Source organism: Ursus arctos, chromosome X, assembly GCF_023065955.2.
Source record: "Ursus arctos isolate Adak ecotype North America chromosome X, UrsArc2.0, whole genome shotgun sequence".
Classification (NCBI taxonomy): domain Eukaryota; kingdom Metazoa; phylum Chordata; class Mammalia; order Carnivora; family Ursidae; genus Ursus; species Ursus arctos.
This window is the reverse complement of record NC_079873.1, coordinates 110,739,675-110,760,207: the sequence shown is the minus strand read 5'-3', so window position 1 is coordinate 110,760,207 and position 20,533 is coordinate 110,739,675. Positions and strand designations below refer to the sequence as shown.

Here is a 20,533-nt window from a genome sequence, read left to right as displayed (position 1 = left end):
TGCATTTGTGCAGGCAGGGCATATATGGGAAACCTCTGTACCTTCTCAACAATTTTGTCATAATCCTAAAACTGCTTAAAAATAATAAAGTATTTTTAAAAAGATAGAAATAAAACACCAGGCACTAATGGTTTCACTGGGGAATTCTATCAAATATTTGATGAAGAAATAATACCAATTCTAAAAAAATTGCCTGTTAAAGAGGAGAGAATATCCCCAACATGTTTTTTGATGCCAATATTAACCTATCACCAAAACAAGAAAAAGGGTTATTAAAAGAAAAAACACTACAGACAATTGTCACATAGGAACATAGAAAAATACCTGACAAAGTTTTAGCAAGTAGAATCCACCTATACATAAAAAGGATAATACATCATATACAAATAGGGTTTATCCCAGGATTACAAGGTTTGCTCAATATTTAAAAATCAGTTTGTATAAATCACCATATTTACAGACTAAAGAAGAAAAACCATATGATTATATAAAAAGATTTGTAAAAACCATATGAAAAATCGAACATACATTTCTGGAATATGCATACACTCCTGGAAAAAACTCTAAGCAAACTTAAAGGAACTAGAAGAACTTCTTCAATCAGATAAACAGTGTCTATGAAAAACCTACAGTTAATATTGTACTTAAAGGCAAAATGCTGAATGCTTTATTTTATGTGTCAACTTGGCTAGTCTGTGGTGCCCAGTTGTTTAGTCAAACACCAGTCTATATGTTGCTGTAAAGGTATTTTTTGAGATATGATTAACGTTTAAATCAAGCCTTTGAGAAGACCAGACTACATTCCAAAATGTGGGTGGGCCTCATCCAATCAGTTGAAAGCCTCAAGGTAAAAAAAAGACTATGGTCCCCCAACGAAGAGGAATTCTGTCTCCCTATTGCCTTCAGACTCAATCCAAAACAACTTGTGCTAGAATTTAGCCTGCCGACCTGCCCTGAAGAGTTTGGACCTGTCTGTCCCTACAATTACATGATACAATTTATTAAAATTGCATGGTGCACTGGGTGTTATATGCAACTAATGAATCATTGAACTTTACATCAAAAACCAGGGATGTACTATATGGTGACTAACGTAATATAATAAAAAAACATTAAAAAATAAAATAAATCTATTTTATAGATATAGATGTCAGTATGTGTATATCTATCTACCTACCTATCTGAGATCTCTCTCTCTACACACACACACACACGCGCACACACACACACACACACCCTATTGGTTCTACTTCTCTGGCAATACCTGACTAATACACTTAACTGTAAGATCAGAAAAAGGAAACATGAATGTCTACTCTTACCAGTTCTATTCAGTTATACTGGAGTTCTGGCTGAGAAATCAGGCTAGAAAAAAGAAATAAAAGGCATATTGACTAGAAAGGAAGAAGAAAAACTGTTTTTGTTTTCAGATAAATGATCATCTTTATAGTAAATCCTAACAAATATGCAAAACAAAGCAATCCTAACAAATATGCAAAACAAAGCTACTAGAAAAATAAGTTTAACAAGGTTGCAGAATGAATGGTCAATATACAAAATCAATTGCATTTCTAAGTACTAAGAATGAACAATCAGAAATTGAAATTTAAAAAAAATTAGACCATGAACAATGGCACATAATATTAAATACTTGGGGATGAATTTGACAGAAGATATGCAGGATCTGTACACTGAAAACTACAGACAATGATGAAATAAATAAGACCTAAATAAATGCAGAGATAGACTGTGCTCACAAATTGACTCATGATGTCAATTTTCCCCAAATCAACCTATAGATTTAACACAGTCCCAATCAAAATCTAATTCAAGGACTTTTTTTAATTGGGCAGTTAATTCTGAAATTTTTATTCAAAGTCACTAGACCTAGAATAGCCAAGCTAATTTTGAAAAGGAAGAAAAAATTTGAAGAACTCACATTACCCGATTGTAATATTAATTATAAAGCTACAATAATAAGGCAATGAAGTATTGGCATAAAGATTGACATACAGATCTATGAAACAGAATAGAGAGTACAGGGGCATCCGGCTGGTTCATTCAGTGGAGCATGTGACTCTTGATCTCAGGGTCATGAGTTCAAGCCCCATGTTGGATATAGAGACTACTTAAAAAAAAAAAAAAAGAATAAAGAGTATAGAAGTAGACCCACAGACACATAGTCAATTGATTTTCAACAAAGATGCCAAGATAATTCAGTTGGGAAAGGTTAATAATTTCAAAAAATATTTTTGATTCTGGGACAATTTGATTACCATATGAAAAATATGTGAACCTCAATCCTTACCTCGTATCATGTACTAAAACTAATTCAAAATGATTCGTATATCTGTAAGTAAAAGCTAACACAATAAAATATCCAGTAAGAAACATAAGAGCAAATTAGAGTCAATTTGCATTTGCCAAAGATGTCTTAAATACAACACAAGACACAAACTTTTATAGAAGAAAAAAATCAATATATTAGGAATTCATAACATAAAAATATTTTTTATCTTCAAAAGACACTGTGGTGAAAATTAAAAGTCAAGCCCCCAAATGGGAGAAAATACCTGTAAAAAAAATTTACCAACAAGATACTTATATCTCACTATAAAAATAATGCTTAGAATATGAATAACCCAATTAAAATGGGCAAAACATCTGAACAGATACTTCATAAAGAAAATATAGACGTATTAAATGAGTATGTGAAAAAGTATTCAACGTCATTTGTCATTAGGGACATGTAAAACAAAAACACATTGGAAAAAAACACACATTTAGATACTCATAAACTCCCACTAGAATTTGTAAAATTGAAAAAGACTGATCATATCAACCATTGGTGTTGGTAAGGATGGAGAGCAAATGTAGCTCTCATACACACTGGTGACAATGTAAGATGATAAGCCTCTTTGCAAAATAGTTTAGTGGTTTTCTAAAACGTTAAACACATAACTAGCATATGACCCATAATTTTTTTCTTGCTATCTACCCATGAAAAATAAAAACATATGTTCACAGGCCATACAAGAATGTTCACAGCAGCTTTATCTTTAATAGTTAAAAATTGGAAAAAACCTACTGTATATCAACAGGTCAATTGTGATGTATCTCAGCATTGTTACACTACTCATCAATGAAAAGCAATGAACTATTGTTGTGCACAACATGGATGGACCTTCAAATAATTTTGCCAGATGATAGAAACTATACCAAAAAATAGTATGTAATACATGATTTGATTTATATAAAATTCTAGAAAATGTAAACTGATCAATGGTGACAGAAAGCAGGTTGATCAATGTTTGCGTGGAAACCAGGCAGAGTCAGAGATGCGTAAGAGAGAGGATAACAAAGGGACATGAGGAATAACTGAGGGATAATGAATATATTCATTATCTTGATTGTGTTGATGGTTTGTGGATGTATACTTGTGTGTCAAAACTCATCAAATTGTGCACTTTAAATATGTTCCCTTAAACGTGTATCAATTTTTGCTGCAACTAAGATAGTAAACATAAAAGAAAAAAAAACCCTCAAGGAAACAATCAAACAAATTCAGGAGTTGGCATGTACAATGGGAGCCTGATTCTTTCAAGTATTTGATGTCATTAAAAAGCCTCTAACTTTATGGAAACTGAAATTTGAATTTTATATAATTTTCATGTATCAAAAAATACATGAATACAAAATACAAAAAAAATATTATTCTTCTTTTAATTTTTTAACCATCGGAAAATGTAGAAACTATTCTTAGCTTGCCAGACATAGAAAACCAGGTTGTGGGCCAGATTCATCCATGGGCCATGGTTTGCTAACCCCTTGTCTAGATGAAAGACATTATAGGACCACTAGGGAAGAGATGGAGAGTCAAGGTCATATTTTAGAGGTATCAAGAGGTTGAAAATCAGTACGACTTGAGGTTGACATGATGTGGGAAATAAAGAGAGAAAAGAGGAAAGGACTTCTAGTTTCTGCCTTAAGCAGCTACAGTGGAAACAGGTTTACAAGGGAAGTAATGTTATATTAGGTGTTTTCTGATTGAATGGTCATATTCCCACTGCCTTTTCTTCCTTAAAGTCCTTGCATCCTTTTCTTCTAGGTAATCAGATAAGCCTCATCTATTAAGATCACACTCAAAGCCCCATTTCCTTCAGAAAGGCTTTTCTTATCACTGTTGCCAACACTGACTTCTTAGAATAAAGAGTAATATAATAGCAAGAATGCTGGATTTAGTATCAAAATATCTGGCTTCAAGTCTGGGATTTGACATCTATGGCTCCAAGATACTAGGCAAATTATTTAACCTTTTTGAACATCATTTTCATCATCTGTGGTAGAAGTAGTAATAACTACCTGTGGCTATTTTTTTAGAATGCCACAAAATTTTTGACTCTCTCCTCTTTAAGAGATAGAGTCTATCTCCCTCCCCTAAATCTAGGCAGGCTTGTGACTGCTTCAACAAAGAGTACAGCCAAAGGAATACTGTGTTAGATTCAAAACTAAGTAAAAAAAAAAACCAAAAACGCCATGCAGCTTCCGCCTTCTGTCGCTTTACTTGAACTTCAGCCCTGAGCTGCCATGTTAGAATTTTGATTACTCCGAGGCCACCATGCTGTGAAGGAAAAGCCACATATAGAACCCATGCGTAGTCTGTCTAATTGATAGATGACCGCCACCCGCCATGAGATCCCAAACAATAGCCAACATCAAACTGCAAGCCATACAAGTGAGCTATCTTGGACATTCAGCCCAATAGAGCCTTGATAAGACTAAAGTCCCAGACAACACGTGATAGCAACTGCGTGAGAAACCCCATGACGCATGAAGAATGTCCAGCCAAGCCCTGTCCAAATTCTGACCCACAGAATCCTTGAGCATCACAAACTGGTTGTTTAGTGCAACTAAGATGTGAGATAGTTTATTACTCAGCAATAGTAACTGGATCACTACCCCTAAAGATTGTTGTGAGAAATGAGATAGTTATTTAAAAGAGATTTGTTAACTTTTTAAATTTATTTCAGAAAATCGACCTTCATCATGAGTTCAACATGCTCTCTTACATTAACAATAATATGTAAGTCCAAAATAACATTAAAGAATTTGAGCCAGAAACTGACATCCTTCCCAGGTGAATAACCAATGGTATTGCAAGAATTAACACAGCACTGGGGCGCCTGAGTGGCTCAGTCGTTAAGCGTCTGCCTTCGGCTCAGGGCGTGATCCCGGCATTCTGGGTTCGAGCCCCACATCAGGCTCCTCCACTGGAAGCCTGTTTCTTCCTCTCCCACTCCCCCTGTTTGTGTTCCCTCTCTCTCTGGCTGTCTCTATCTCTGTCAAATAAATAAATAAAATCTTTTTTAAAAAAAAGAATTAACACAGCACTGATGCCTATTTTTATTTATTTATTTATTCATTCATTCATTCATTCACTCATTCATTCATTCTTGAGTATAGTTGATACACAATGTTACATTAGTTTCAGGTGTACAAGTTAGTGATTTGACAAGTTTATACATTATTCTATGTTCACCACAAGTATAGGTAACATCTATTCCATTATATCATTATCACAATACTATTGACTGTTTTCCTTACACTCTGCTTTTTACTCCTGTGACCCATTCATTCCATATCTGGAGGCCTGTATCTCCCTTTCTTCTTCATGCATTCTGCCTACCTCCCCATCCTCCTTCCCTTCGGCAACCATCAGTTTGTTCTCTGTATTTATAGTTCTGATTCTGCTTTTGTTTGTTTATTCATGTTTTTAGATTCCATTTATGAGAGGAATTATATAGTAGTTGTCTTTCTCAGTTTGACTTATTTCACTTAGAATAATACCCTCTAGGTCTATCCATGTTGTTTCAAATGGCATGATCTTATCCTTTTTATAGCTGCATAATAGTCTATTGTGTATATATACCACATTTTCCTTATCCATTCATCTATTGATGAACACTTAGGTCGCTCCCATGTCTTGATAGTAAATAATGCCGCAGTAAACATGGAGTCCATATATCTTTTCAAGTTAATGTTTTTATATTCCCTGGGTAAATACCCAATACTGGAATTATTGTATCATATGGTATTTCTCTTTTTTAATTTTTTGAGGAAGCTCCTTCCTGTTTTCCCATAGTGGCTATGCCAATTTAAATTCCCACCAAGAGTGCATAAGGGTTCCTTTTCCTTTACATCCTTGCCAACACTTGTTGTTTCTTATCTTCTTGATTTTAGCCATTCTAACAGGCATGAATTGATATCTCACTGTGGTTTTGATTTGCACTTCCCTGATGATAAATGATGTTTGAGCATCTTTTCAAATGTCTGTTGGCTATCTGAATGTCTTCTTTGGAAATATGTCTATTCTGGTCCCCTATCCCATTTTTTTTAATCAGATTGTTTGCTTTTTGGTGTTGAGTTGTATGAGTACTTTATGTACTTGGATATTAACCCCTTACTGGATAAATCATTTGCAAATGTCTTCTCCCATTCAGTAGGTTGTCTTTTAGTATTGTGTATTGTTTCCTTTGCTGTACAAAAGCTATTTATTTATTTATTTATGTATTTATTCATTATTTTTTATAATAATATTTTTTATTATATTATGTTAGTCACCATACAGTACATCCCTGGTTTTTGATGTAAAGTTCAATGATTCATTAGTTGTGTATAACACCCAGTGCATCACGCAATACGTGCCCTCTTTACTACCCGTCACCAGCCTATCCCATTCCCCCACCCCCCTCCCCTCTGAAGCCCGCAGTTTGTTTCTCAGAGTCCATAGTCTCTCATGCTTCATTCCCCCTTCTGATTACCCCCCCTTTCTTTACCCCTTTCTTCTCCTACCCATCCTCCTAGTTCTTATGTTCCATAGATGAGGAAAACCATATAACTGTCTTTCTCTGCTTGACTTATTTCACTTAGCATTATCTCCTCCAGTGCCGTCCATGTTGCAGCAAATGTTGAGAATTCATTCTTTTTGATGGCTGAGTAATATTCCATTGTATATATGGACCACATCTTCTTAATCCAGTCATCTGTTGAAGGGCATCTCGGCTCCTTCCACGATTTAGCTATTGTGGACAATGCTGCTATGAACATTGGGGTGCATATGGCCCTTCTCTTCACTACATCTGAAAAGCTTTTTATTTTGATGTAGTCCCAATAATTTATTTTTGCTTTTGTTTCCCTTGCCTTAGGAGACATATCTAGAAAAATGTTGCTATGATTAATGTCAGATAAATTACGGCCTGTGCGCTCTTCTAGGATTTTTATGCTTTCAGGTCTCACACTTGGGTCTTTAATTCATTTTGAGTTTATTTTTGTGTATAGTATTAGGAAGTAGTCCAGGTTCATTCTTTTATATGTAGTTGTCCAGTTTTCCCAGCACCATTTATTGAAAAGACTATTTTCTGCATTGCATATTCTTGCCATCTTTGTCATAGATTAATTAACCATATATATGTGGCTTTATTTCTGGGCTCTCTATCCTATTCCAATGATCTATGTATCTATTTTTGGGCCCATACCATACTGTTTTGACTACTATAGCTTTGTAGTGTACCTTGAAATATGGACTTGTGATACGTCCAACTTGTTTTTCCTTCTCAGGATTGCTTTGGCTATATGGGATCTTCTGTGGTTCCATATAAATTTTAGTATTACTTGTTCTAGTTCTGTGAAAAATGCTATTGGTATTTTCATAGGAATTACATTGAATCAGTAGATTGCTTTCGGTAATATGGACCTTTTGACAACATTAGTTCTTCCAATCCATAAGCATGAAATATTTTTCCATTTGGTTGTGTCATCTTTAATTTCTTTCATCAGTGTTTTATAGTTTTCAGAGTACAGGTCTTTCACCTCTTTGGTTAAGTTTATTCCTAAGTATTTTATTCTTTTTTGTGCAATTGTAAATGGTGTTGTTTTTTAAATTTCCCTGCCAGCAATTTCGTTTCTAGTGTATAGTAACACTACAGATTTCTGGGTATTAATTTTGTATCCTGCCACTTTACTAAATTTATTTATTACTTCTAGTATTTTTGGTGGAATCTTTAGGATTTTCTATGTATAGTATCATGCTGTCTATAAATAGTGACAGTTTAACTTTGTCTTTACAAATATGGATGCCTCTTATTTCTTTTTCTTGTCTGATTGTTGTGGCTAGGACTTCTAGTACTATGTTGAATTAAAGTGTTGTGAGTTAACATCCCTGTCTTTCTCCTGACATTAGAGGGAAAGCTCTCAGTTTTTCAATATTGAGGATGATGTTAGCTGCAGGTTTTTCATACATGGCCTTTATTATGTTGAGATATGTTCCCTCTAACCCCATTTTATTGAAATTTTTTTATCATTAATGGATGGTGAATTTTGTTAAATGCTTTTTCTGCATCTATTGAGATGATCATATGATTTTTTTCTTCCAAGTTTTTATTTAAATTCCAGTTAGTTAACATACAGTGTAATATTAGTTTCAGGTGTAAAATTTAGCTATTCACCACTTACATACAACACTGAGTGCTCATCACAAGTGCCCTCCTTAATAGTCATCACCTATTCAACTTCCCCTCCAGCAACACTCAGTTTGGTATCTATAGTTAAGAGTCTGTTTTATGGTTTGCCTCTCTTTTCCACCCCCTCATGTTCATCGGCTTTGTTTCTTAAATTTCACATCAGTGAAATCATATGGTATTTGTCTTTCTCTGACTAACTTATTTCGCTTAGCATAATACTCTCTAGCTCCATCCCCCTATTGCAAATAGCAAGATTTCATCCTTTTTGATGGCTAATATTCATACACACACACACACACACACACACACACACTTCTTTATCCATTCATCCGTCGATGGAATTGTGCTTTTTCCATAATTTGGCTATTGTTGATAATGCTGCTATAGTTTGAAGAGATTAGGTATTAACTCTTCTTTAAATGTCTAGTAGAATTCACCTGTGAGTCCATCTGGTCTTGGACTCTTATTTTTTTGTAGTGTTCTGATTACTAATTCAATTTTGTTACTTGTAATTGGTCTATTCTGATTTTCCATTTCTTCCTGGTTCAGTTTCAGAAGATTGTATGTTTCTAAGAATTTATTCATTTTTTTCTAGGTTATCCAGTTTGCTGTCATATAATTTTTCATAGTATTCTCTTATAGTCCTTTGTATTTCTGTGATATTGATTGTTACTTCTCTCTCATTTCTGATTTTACTCATTTGGGTCCCTAGCCTTTTTTCTTGATGATTCTGGTTAATTGTTTGTCAGTTTTGTTTATTTTTTTCAAAGAAGCAGCTCTTGGTTTCATTTGTTGTTGTTGTTTTTAGTGTCTATGTCGTTTATTTCTGGTCTGATCTTATTATTTCCTTTCTTCTATTCACCTTGGGTTTTATTTGTTCTTTTTCTAGTTTCTTTATGTGTAAAGATAGATTTTTTTAAATTTGAGTTTTTTCTTGATTCTTGAGGTAGCCTTTATTGCTATACATTTCCCTCATAGAACTGCTTTCACCGTGTCCTAGAAATTTTGGACTGTTGTGTTTTTGTTTTCATTTGTCTCCATGTAATTTTTTATATTTTCTTGGATTGCTTCATTGACCCATTAGTTGTCTAGTACCATGTTTAGTATCCACAAGTTTGTGTTTTTTCCGTTTTTTTCTTGTGATTTATTTCTAGTTTCATATTGTGTTTGGAAAACATGCACAGTATGATTTCAATCTTCTCAAATTTATTGCAGTTTGTTTTATGGACTAATGTATGATCTATTCTGGAGAATGTTTCCATATGCACTTAAAAAGAATGTCTATTCTGTTGTTTTTGGATGGAATATTCTGTATATATCTGTTATGTCCCTCTAGTCCAACATGTCATCCAAAGGCATTGTTTCCTTATTGATTTTTCTGCCTGGATAATCTGTTGATGTGAGTGGAGTGCTGAAATCTCCTACTATTATTGTATTGCCATCAATTTCTCTCTCTATGTCCATTAATATTGGCTTTATGTATTTAGGTGCTCTGGTTTTGGGTGCGTGGAAATTTACAATTATTATAGCCTCTTATTGGATTAATCCTTTTATCATTATGTAATTCCCTTCTTTGTCCCTTGCCGCAGTCTGTTTTAACATCTATTTTGTCTGATGTAAGCATTGCTACCCAAGCTCTTTTTTTCCCCACTTCAATCTGCATGGTTTTCCATCCCTTCACTTTTGGTCTATATGCATTTTTAGGTTTGAGGTGTCTCTTGTAGGCAGCATAAAGATGGGTCCTGTTTTTTTTAAATCCATTCTGCTACTCTATGTCCTTTGGAGCATTTAGGGCATTTACACTTAAAGTAATTATTGATAGGTATGTACTTATTGCCATTCTTAAATTTTGTTTCTGGTGGTTTTGTAGTTCTTTATTCCTTTCTTCTCTTGCTCTCTCTTTTTTTTTTGTGATAAATGAATATCTATAGTGCTTTGTTTGGCTTTCTTTCTCTTTATTTTTTTGTGTATCTATCATAGATTTGGGTTTTGTAGTTATCATGAGGTTCATATATAACATATTAAGTAAATAGTTGTCCATATTAATTTGATGATCATTTAAGTTCAAACACATTCTAAAAAAATTCTTTTTCCCCTTCTCTTTCCTTTTTACTATCTTCTCTACATTTTATGTACATGTTGTCATATTTTATATCTTTTTATTTGTATTTTTCTTATGTTTAATTAAGGTCATTTCTTTTTCACTTAAAGAAGTCCCTTTAAAATTTCTTGTAAGGCTGATTTAGTAGTGATAAACTCCTTTATCTTTTGTTTGGCAAACTTTCTATCTCTCCTTCAAATCTGAATGATAATCTTGCCTGGTAGAGTATTCTTGGTTATGGGTTTTATTGTTTTTGTTTTCCTTGCAGCACCTTGACTATATCGTGCCACACCCAAGGCTAGCAAAGTTTCTGCTAAAAAATCAGCTGACAGCATTATAGGTTTTCCTTTGTAGGTAACTTTTGTTTCTCTCTTGCTGCTTTTAAGATTCTTTATCTTTAACCTTTGACATTTTAATTATTATATGTTTTGGTGTGGACCTCCTTGGGTTCATTTTGTTTGGAACTCTGTGCTTCTCGGACTTGGCTGTCTATTTTCCTCCTTAGGTTAGTTTTCAGTTATTATTTCTTCTACATCTTTCTTTTTCTTCTTCTGGGACCCCTATAATGCAAATGTTTGTTTGCTTGATATTGTCCAAGGTATCCCTTAATCTATCCTCATTTTTTAAAAGTTTACTTATTTAAGCAATCTTTACACCCAATGTGGAGCTTGAACTCATGACCCAAGGTCAAGAGCCAGATGCTCTAATGACTGAGCCAGCCAGGTGCCCCATCCTCATTTAAAAAAATTGTTTTCTCTTTTTGCTGTTCAGCTTGTGTGCTTTCCATTACCGTGTCTTCCAGATTGCTGATATGTCCTTCTGCATCCTCTAATCTACTGTTGATTACCTCTAGTGTGTTTTTTTTTAATTTCAGTTATTGTATTCTTCAGCTCTGATTGGTTCTTTATAATATTTTTCATCTCTTTGTTGAAGGTCTCACTGAATTCTTCCATTCTTTTCTCTAACCTGGTGAGTATGTTTACTTTCATTACTTTAAATTCTTTATCAGGCATATTGCTTATCTCTGTTTCATTTAACTCTTTTACTGAGGTTTTTTCTTATTCTTTCCTTTTGAGTATATTTCTCTGTCTCCCCAGTTTCATTGACTTTCTGTGTTTGTGTCTATGGATTAGGCAAAATGGCTACTTCTTCTAAAGTTGAAGGATTGGTCTTGTGTATGGTGTCCCCTATGCAGACTGTGTGTGTGTGGTGACGTTTACTGGCTGGCTGGAGCTGTGCCTATATATGCTACTATTTTAAATCATGGTGTATCTCCAGCTCTCTTGTTCTCTTGCCATTCTCTCTGTCTTTGATTTTTCAGTAGCTGTTCAGTCAGCCCTCAGTCCTTCTCTAGGAAGAATTGTCCTATTAATAGGTATAATTTGGTGTGTTCTGTGGAGGAGATGAGTTCATGGTATTCTTTTGTTGTTACTTTGAACTGGAACTCAAGCTTTATTAACTTTTAAGTATTGTATTTAAGTCATTCTTTAATATCTACTGCATTTATTGTTAATAACATAGGTCATGTATTAGTTGGTCATGATGTTTCCTACATATTGGTTTTTGTCTTCCCAATTATACTGTGAGCTCATAATAGCAAAGTATAGGTTTTACAATACCTGTGTGTCACTGGCAGCCATTAGTATAGAGCTGGGTACAGAATCAACAAAACCTTTTGGAAAGATTGTTGTCTTGCATGTAATGTTGAAAGAATTCAGTAAAACTTGTTTGATATATTTCCAAAGTATCTATTTTAGTTTAAATAATTTTACTATCCAAAATTTGGTCACAGGTATTTACTCATATATGATTATTTGTTGTTAAGGCTGGCTCAATTATTCTACTTACTAAGTCTTACTTTAATTGATAAAAAAATTAGTTTAACCAGATGGCCTATCTCAATCATTTGCCTTTTTAAAGGAAAAGTTATACTTCAGCACATAAGCTATATGAACAGGTGATTCCTTTTGCAATTCTTCTTTTTAAGTAATTCTAATTAAGTTTCCAAAGTAGTGCAATATAAAATAATCAGTGAAAGCCAAAAAAAGTCATTAAGATTTTTAATTCCTTTCTTAACTTTTATTCTTAAACTTTTCTCCCCCTATGGACTCTCTATTTTTACTCTCAATTTTTCTTTATCCTCTCCTTGGGAGTTAAAACTCCTACAGAGATTTACTCAACTTTTATTTCTATATGAGCCAGATGAAAAGCTGCAAATAAGTGCAAACCACTGCAAAATACTGAGTTGGAGAAAACATTAATCCATTGGAAGCTTGACTGCATCCACACTAGACTTGTGATTTAATTTCAACTAGGTCTTTCCTGATGCTCAGCAATCCCTCATCCTTTTTCTTATCTCATGTTGACTTTGTATCACATTCTCCACAGCTGTTGTTCTAAACCTCTCTACTCTCCTGCCAGGCTACTCGAAGGAACTGACATTGCTGCTTACTTTACCTAGATTGAAGCTATCCACAGCAAGCTCCTTCATTTTCTTACTTTAATTTACAATCTCCCTATATGTTCACTCATTTTTATTAATTTTTCTTCACTATCTCAAAGGAAGAGCAGCTCCTCTTCCACACTGAGACTAATCTCCCCATTTGTAACATGCAATATCTTTATTCCTGCCTCTTCTAGAAACTTACCTTATCAGTTATCCCTCTTTATTCTGGCATTTTCAGTCTCTGGGTATTGGCTGCTTTTCTTTCTCCTAAAAGCATGCTAAGATTTACTGATCCTTGAATAAACTTTTCCTTAAATTTCCTAACACTCTGAGTTACCATTTTCTTCTTCCATCAAACAGAAGTTTGGAAGACATCCACCAGAACAAATAGACCTGTCCCTATACTTTTAAGCCAACCTAACCCACTCAGGCCCTGGGTATACCAAGTAATAGTAGACTTAAGTAATAGTGAAGGTAATCCCATAATTCTCATATTTGCCCCTCTTCCACTCTACCTCTGCCTGGTTTTTAACCTATGACTTTGTCTCCCATTTCAAGTCCTATGTCTGCCCTGGGGACTAAATGATTTTTATTTCATCTCTGGCTATCTCTAAGAAACTCTCTGACTCTTCTCTTTCTTTCTGCAGTAGGATTCTACAAAGCAACTCCAGGTAACAGTTTCTTTGGTGAACTTCCTCTGAAGAAACTGTTCTGACACAAAGCTGATAAAACGGCATTTCCTAATCACCTGGCCTAAGAGAGAAAATGTTTCTGGAGCATGACCCATGGTGCTCTGACCTATGCAGTGCTACTCTTACTACTAGCTACCATTTATTGAATACTGGTGACCAGTCACCATCCTAAGCCTACTATGGGTATTGTCTCGTTTAATCTCTCCAACAACCCTTTGAAGTAGGTACCGTTCTTGTCTCAATTTTATATAGAAGGAAACTGAGTCACAGAATTATTAATGTCCTTGCTCAAGGTCCTGTACAGCTTGTTGAGAGAAAAGGGAATCTAAACTGCCAGCCTTTTTCTAGAAACTAGGCTATTCAGGCAAACTTTTCTAAGAAGTTTGTACACAGTTTAAAGAAGAGCTCTTAACTACTTCAATCATCATTTAATATGATTCTTCCAATACTGTAGAACACCTCTTGGGAGCCTCATGTTGAAAGAAGAAAATGACTAATAATCAAGTCAAGATCTAACTGGCTTGCCTCTTCTACTGATTGAATTTCATAATCGATAGTCTCAAGTGATTCCAACATATCTAAGCATACTAACCACAAATGAAGTCACAAGCACCATGATAATAACTATATGGTGTAAGAATTTTAAGTGTCAAGAACAACGATTTAAGGGTAATCACTAAATTTTAAACTTGACAAACTTCACCCATAAATTAGATTCATTTAAATGGCTATGCAAATAACTGATGTCTTTCTTAAGAACTTTTTACTTAATGTGCAAATTAGCCCCTGATAAAATTGGACATACATCTACTGATTGAAACAGCACTTCTGCAAAGGCAATATGGTGAATAGCTAAAAGAATGAGCCCAAGAGACTCTAAAAAGATTTTCTCTACTGTATTAAGTTCATAAAAGGTAATTCATAGCCAAAGGAAGGCCCATTTAGTAGCTTCCCAAAGAAAGATAAGTTAAGAATTTCCGGACTCAGTCAAATCAATCCCGTAAATTTATATGACACTTTACTTTGTATAAAGCATTTTTCTTTCCATTATTACAATTGAGGCTCTCAATTCCACTAGGGCAGACAAGCTCTCCAGGAAATTTTGTTCCTATTTGAAAAATTTATTTCCTCTTCTGTCTTGGCCTTCAGAAAGCCTAGAGATAAATTGAATGATCAAGGGTAAAAATAAGTGCAACTTTGTATCTCTTACTTCTATATTATTCTGACCTTTCTTCCTTACTGTTTATTTTTAAAAAATTTAGTTGCTTTAAATGTCTTGATTATAAGCATCCACATGTTCTTTATGAAGTGTATGGGGTATTAATTTCAAAGAAATAAAAATTGATAAGTCCTCTTCCTAGCAAAATTGTAGGCCCAAGGACTGATCACCAAGGGCACCAAACCCAATCTAATCCCAAGGTGCTTCCATCAAAAGAGCCCTTCTGTTTCACACCATCATAGAAGACATCCCATAGCAACATAATGTGATGCACAAAGGAAATATGCACTTAACGTTCAAGATAAATTCATTACTACATATGGTTCTGCCACTGGTTTTCTTAGCTATCAATATATCATGAATGTATTTCCATGGAAGTATACAGAGATCTCATTATCAAGTAAATGGATTCATAGTATTTAATTTTATGGATGATTATTTAAATTTTTAACTTGCCCACCATTAATAGGCCTTTACAAGAAAGGTAGAACATATTGTTATAATATTGTTTGTACTTGAAAAAAAAATCTGTATTTCCTGTTCCTATCTTTATTCATTTTCCTATTTGGCTATTTTCACGGGTTTTAAAATTTTATTTATTTATTTATTTATTTATTTATTTATTGTTTGTTTGTTTGTTTGTTTGTTTGACTGAGAGAGAGAATGAGAGAGAGAACAAGCAGGGGGAACGGCAGGCAGAGGGAGAGGGAGAAGCAGACTCCACGCTGAGCAGGGAGCCCAATGTGGGGCTTGATCTCAGGACCCTGGGATCATGGCCTGAGCCGAACGCAGATGCTTAACTGACTGAGCCACCCAGGCGCCCCTGTTTTCAGGGTTTTTAGATTAACTTGAGGGCATTATGCTGTGTGAAATAAGTCAGACAGAGAAAGACAAATACTGTATGCTCTTATTTATACATGGAATCTAAACAAGCCAGACTTGTAGAGACAGTGAGGAGATTAGTGATTGCCAGTGGTTGGAGGAGGGGAGAAATGAGATGTTTGTCTAAGGGTACAAAATTCCAGTTTTAAGATGAATAAATTCTGGAGATCTAATGTACAGCATGGTGATTATTGACCCTTGAACAACACAGGTTGAACTGTGTGGGTTCACTTATATGTGGATTTTTAAAAATAAATACCATACAGTATGTAAATGTATTTTCTCTTCCTTATTAAGTTTCTTTTTTAAAGATTTCTTTTTATTTGAGAGAGAGCATGCAAGTGGAGGGAGGGGCAGAGAGAGAGGGAGAGAGAGAATCCTTAAGCAGACTCCTGCTGAGCATGGAGCACATGATATAGGGTTCAATTTCAGGCCTCTGAGATCATGACCTGAGCCAAAATCAAGAGTTGGCTGCTTAACCAACTGAACCACCCAGGTACTCCTCCTTATAATTTTCTTAATAGCATTTTCTTCTGTCTAGTTTACTTTATTATAATAATACAGTATATAATACATTTAACATACAAAACGTGTTAATCAACTATGTTATCAGTAAGGCTTCTGGTCAACAGTAGGCTGTTAGTAGTTACGTTTTGGGGAAGTCAAAAGTTAAATGTGAACTTCTGACTGTTCAGGGCATTGGCACCCCTAACCCCCTGTTCTGTTCAAGAGTTAACCATAGTTAACAATATTGTATTATACACTTGAAAGTTGCTGAGAGTAGATTTTAAATGTTCTCACCACAACCACCACAATAACATAGAGTCATAATTATGTGATGGGATGCATGTGTTAACTAACCTTATTGTGGTAATTATTTTGCAAAATATATGTATATGTTAATTATATATGTTAAACTTACACAATGTTATATATATACACATATATATGTATATATATTTCAATAAAGCTGGAAAAATTAAGAACAGCTGATTTGAATACAACTGTAGACTCAGTGACAGGTAGTGTCAGGAATCTTAAATATAATTTTCCTATATAAGTTCTTTAAAAATCTAATTTCTCAAAATCAATTGAACAACAATTTGCTAGTTCCTGTTTTTACAGCATAGGAAAACTATAAATCCTTGCAGAGTCAGAAGAAATAACAACCAGCAAAAAGTAAATTACAGCTTTATATTAATAGAACTCATCAAATAATTACAATAATTTAAATACGACAGGATTATAAAAATGGTCTTAAATGTCATTAAACAAACTAAAGGTTCTTTTTCTTTGTGTGAGAAAGAAAAAAGGAATATTGTGGTAAACTGAACTACCTTGAGACTAGGACATCAATTTAGTACTCTCAAACACAGAGCTATGTTCCTTTAGGTAACCATATACTTTTCATACAAACAGGAATATCTTTTTTTTTAGGAATGTTTATCATAGTGAAAAGGAGCACTAAAAATAATCCATTGATCTTAGCCAAAAGGCTGAGAAGCAATGCACTAAAAATAATCAAAAGTCATAAACCAGGATATATGGTCATCCTAATATTGTTCAATATATTAGAAAAATTAAACTTGTTTTTGTTATGGTTAAAAAAATAAATCCTAGTAGAAAAGTCAAGTAAATTATTAGAAATACGTGTTTGGAGTTCTGAAGAAAGATGAGACTAAAGGTGTAATTTTAGGAGTCATTTCTATGGTATAGAAAAAATGGGAGCTTTTAGATAATATATAAAACCTTAGGGTTGAGACCATCAAGGGAGTGAGGGTAAATGGAGAAGGGAAGAAGACCAATGACTGAGTGTAGAGGCTCTCCAGTGCTTATTAGTAAGATAAACGATGAGATATCAGTAAAGAAGAAGTGAACAATGAGGTTGGAAGATGTACCCCTGAAGTTAAGTGAACAAAGTGATTCATGGAAGAAAAGGTAATTGTGTCACATAAAATGAAAACTGAGAATGAACCATTTAATTTAGCAATGTGGTACCCACTAGTGACCTTGACAGGCACTGTTTCAAATGCCTGAATAGAGGAAGTTCAAGAAGGAATGGGAGGAGAAGTAGAGAGGAAGCACTGATAACTCTTTCAAAGAGATTTAAAGTGGAGGAGAGAGAGTTGCCTGGCTGGCTCAGTTAGTAGAGCATGCAACTCTTGATCTTGGGATTGTAAATTTGAGTCCCACATTGGGTGTAGAGATTACTTAAAAATAAAATCTTAAAAAATAAACAAAGTGAAGGAGAGAAATGAAGCAGTAGCTTAAGGGACAAGTGGGGGTTAAGGGAAGGTGTGTGTGTGTGTGTGTGTGTGTGTGTGTGTGTGTGTGTTAACATTGGGAGAAATAAGAGCATGTTGATTAAACAAGAATTCTCCCCTGAAAATGAAAATGGATGAAAGTGAGAAAGGAGAGAAGTGCTGGACATGTGTATTTGAGTTGTAAATGTGTTGAGATGATGAGTAATTGAGCTGGTATACAGTGATGGTGCTGCTGCACCCCAGACAGGAACATGAAAAGTTCATAGCAGACCAGAAGGTAGGGCACATGGGTACACATGCTAGTAGGTGCGTAGATGTGGGAGGTATATGACAAAACTCATACCCTTGGATCCCATCTGTTTTCTCAGTGAAGGAGGCAGCAGTGTTGTTAGATGAGAGTGGGGGTGGGAAGAGGAACTGGGGACTTGAGGTGAGAGTGAGTGAGTGGGGTGTGGCACATTAAGGACCTGCATGAATTTGGTGTCATGGATTTAAAGTGAGTAACAGCCTGGGCCATGGTCAGCTCAGGAACAAGAAATTTATTAATAATTTATTAATTCCATATGAAGAAAAACTTATATGGTGGGACACAGGAGGTTCAGATTTCTATACCATATTTTTCTTAAAATATTGCCTAATATACCGAAGTGTCCAATTCCATTGTTTTAAAATACCTCTACTTGAAATTTTCCATTCTGTGGGGCCACTTCCCTCCTGTTCATTTATCTTGGTTTTACTCTTAAAGTTTGAAGAGTTCCCTTACCTACCTGGCTAACTTTGATTGCAAATTCATATTTAAGAATGAGGCAATAGATATGCAATCAATAAGTTACCTAAAAACATTATGCATTGGGTGGTGCTTCTCAACAGTCAGTCTTGCTTCAGAGTGAGTGGAGTCAGGGGCAGCCACTATGCCAGAATGGGTATTCGTTTTGTTACTGGTGGGACAGTCTATGTTGTGTGGATGGAGGTCTTGGTTCTCAGATTCCCTATGAAAAGTTTTATGTGAGGATCTGCACTGAAAGCCAGCCAGCCAGAAGGAAAGTAGCAAACACAAGGCAATTTATTAAATCAACAGTACACTCTCAAGGTTGGAGAGGGGGCAGGCCCTGAGGCGGCAACTGCCCTGAGGCTACAGAGGTCCTTTCCTTTTATGTGAGTGGGGTCTTACATCATGGATAGGGTGGCTCTAATGAAGGCTGCTTCCAATCATTTGGGAGACTCCTACTGGCTGGGAGGGGTAGTTTTTGACCCCAGAAGTTTTGTACTGAAACTGTCATGGCAGCCTTTCCCCATCAGGGGTGGCTATAACTGCAAAGCAAACACATTATAATGAGCCTAGGGGTTTCTCTGGGGCAGAGGTGGAAAAGGAGAGCTTCTGCACCTGTGACTTCTGGTCTGTTAGCCCCAGGGTCTTGGAAGCTACAAGGTCAGAATGCTGTGCCCTCAGGGTTCCAATGTGTAACCTATTTATCACTGTCCTTGCCTCCCGCTCAAGTCTCTATCATACCTGCCTCAAGGATTTGGGACTCGGCCTTGAGGAGTTCCTTCCACTGCTCATATCTAGCTTCTACCTAACAGTTCATTCTAGATGGGGACTTCTTAATCCTGGCTGCACATCAGAATCATTTGGGGAGCTATTAAAAAGTATCAATGCAGGCTTTTCCTCCCAAAGATTCTGATTTAAGTACTCTTCCACAAAAGAATGCATATTAGAATGCAGATGAGTGTGATGTAATTAGAGGTATATCTACAAATCCTTTCAAAGATTTAATGTTTCAGATATTGGACGTTCTGTTACACTGTATTTGAGAACTGCCTCTATCCTTCCCATACCATTCCCCAGAAAGCACTTATTCTCAGCTTTCAGGGGGAAAAAATCCTAAACTTAAAACAAAGCAAAAATATAATTATATGACCTTTTAATATCACGTCAGAGTATTTCCTATTGAGCCCATTGAAAGTCAGAACCTCTCTCAGGAAATGCACCTTTATCTGATCATCAGAGCCCAGATGTTCTACAGTGCCTTAAACTGCAGAACATTGAAAGAGTGAAATAATGTGGGTTTTTTTTCCTGACAGATAGAGAATATAATACCAAAGGTTATGGTTTTATTTCCTGATAGGATAGTAACCACTTTTGTATCTAACCCAGCAAATGTATTTCAATATCTCTGTCCCCAGTAATTATATAAGTCCAAGTTTTTCAAATCCTTTTGGAGCTAGGTCTATTATTTCTCTGGTTCCTTCAATAATGAACTGAATAAAACTTTGACACATGCTCACTACATATTTGTATGAGAATTATATTTTTAACAATTGCATTATATGCTTTCAGAGTTTTTGGTAGTTTTACCTACATGTGATCACCACCTAAGGAACCACTGGGGCAGACAGCAACCCTCAATCA

The 20,533-nt window shown here is 35.1% G+C and overlaps 1 long non-coding RNA gene across 3 annotated transcripts in view; it reads right to left on the bottom strand.

Moving 5' to 3' along the window:
* LOC123002287 (uncharacterized) overlaps nt 1-20,533 on the bottom strand; it is a 1,175,027-nt gene that overhangs the window by 863,893 nt on the left and 290,601 nt on the right. For 2 of the 3 annotated variants that reach the window (XR_006412047.2, XR_008960257.1), the window contains exon 3: nt 1,323-1,365. The exons of the other annotated variant lie outside the window; for it this stretch is intronic. This is a non-coding gene — a long non-coding RNA (uncharacterized LOC123002287). The remainder of the gene's footprint in view (nt 1-1,322; nt 1,366-20,533) is intronic. 3 annotated transcript variants of the gene reach the window in all.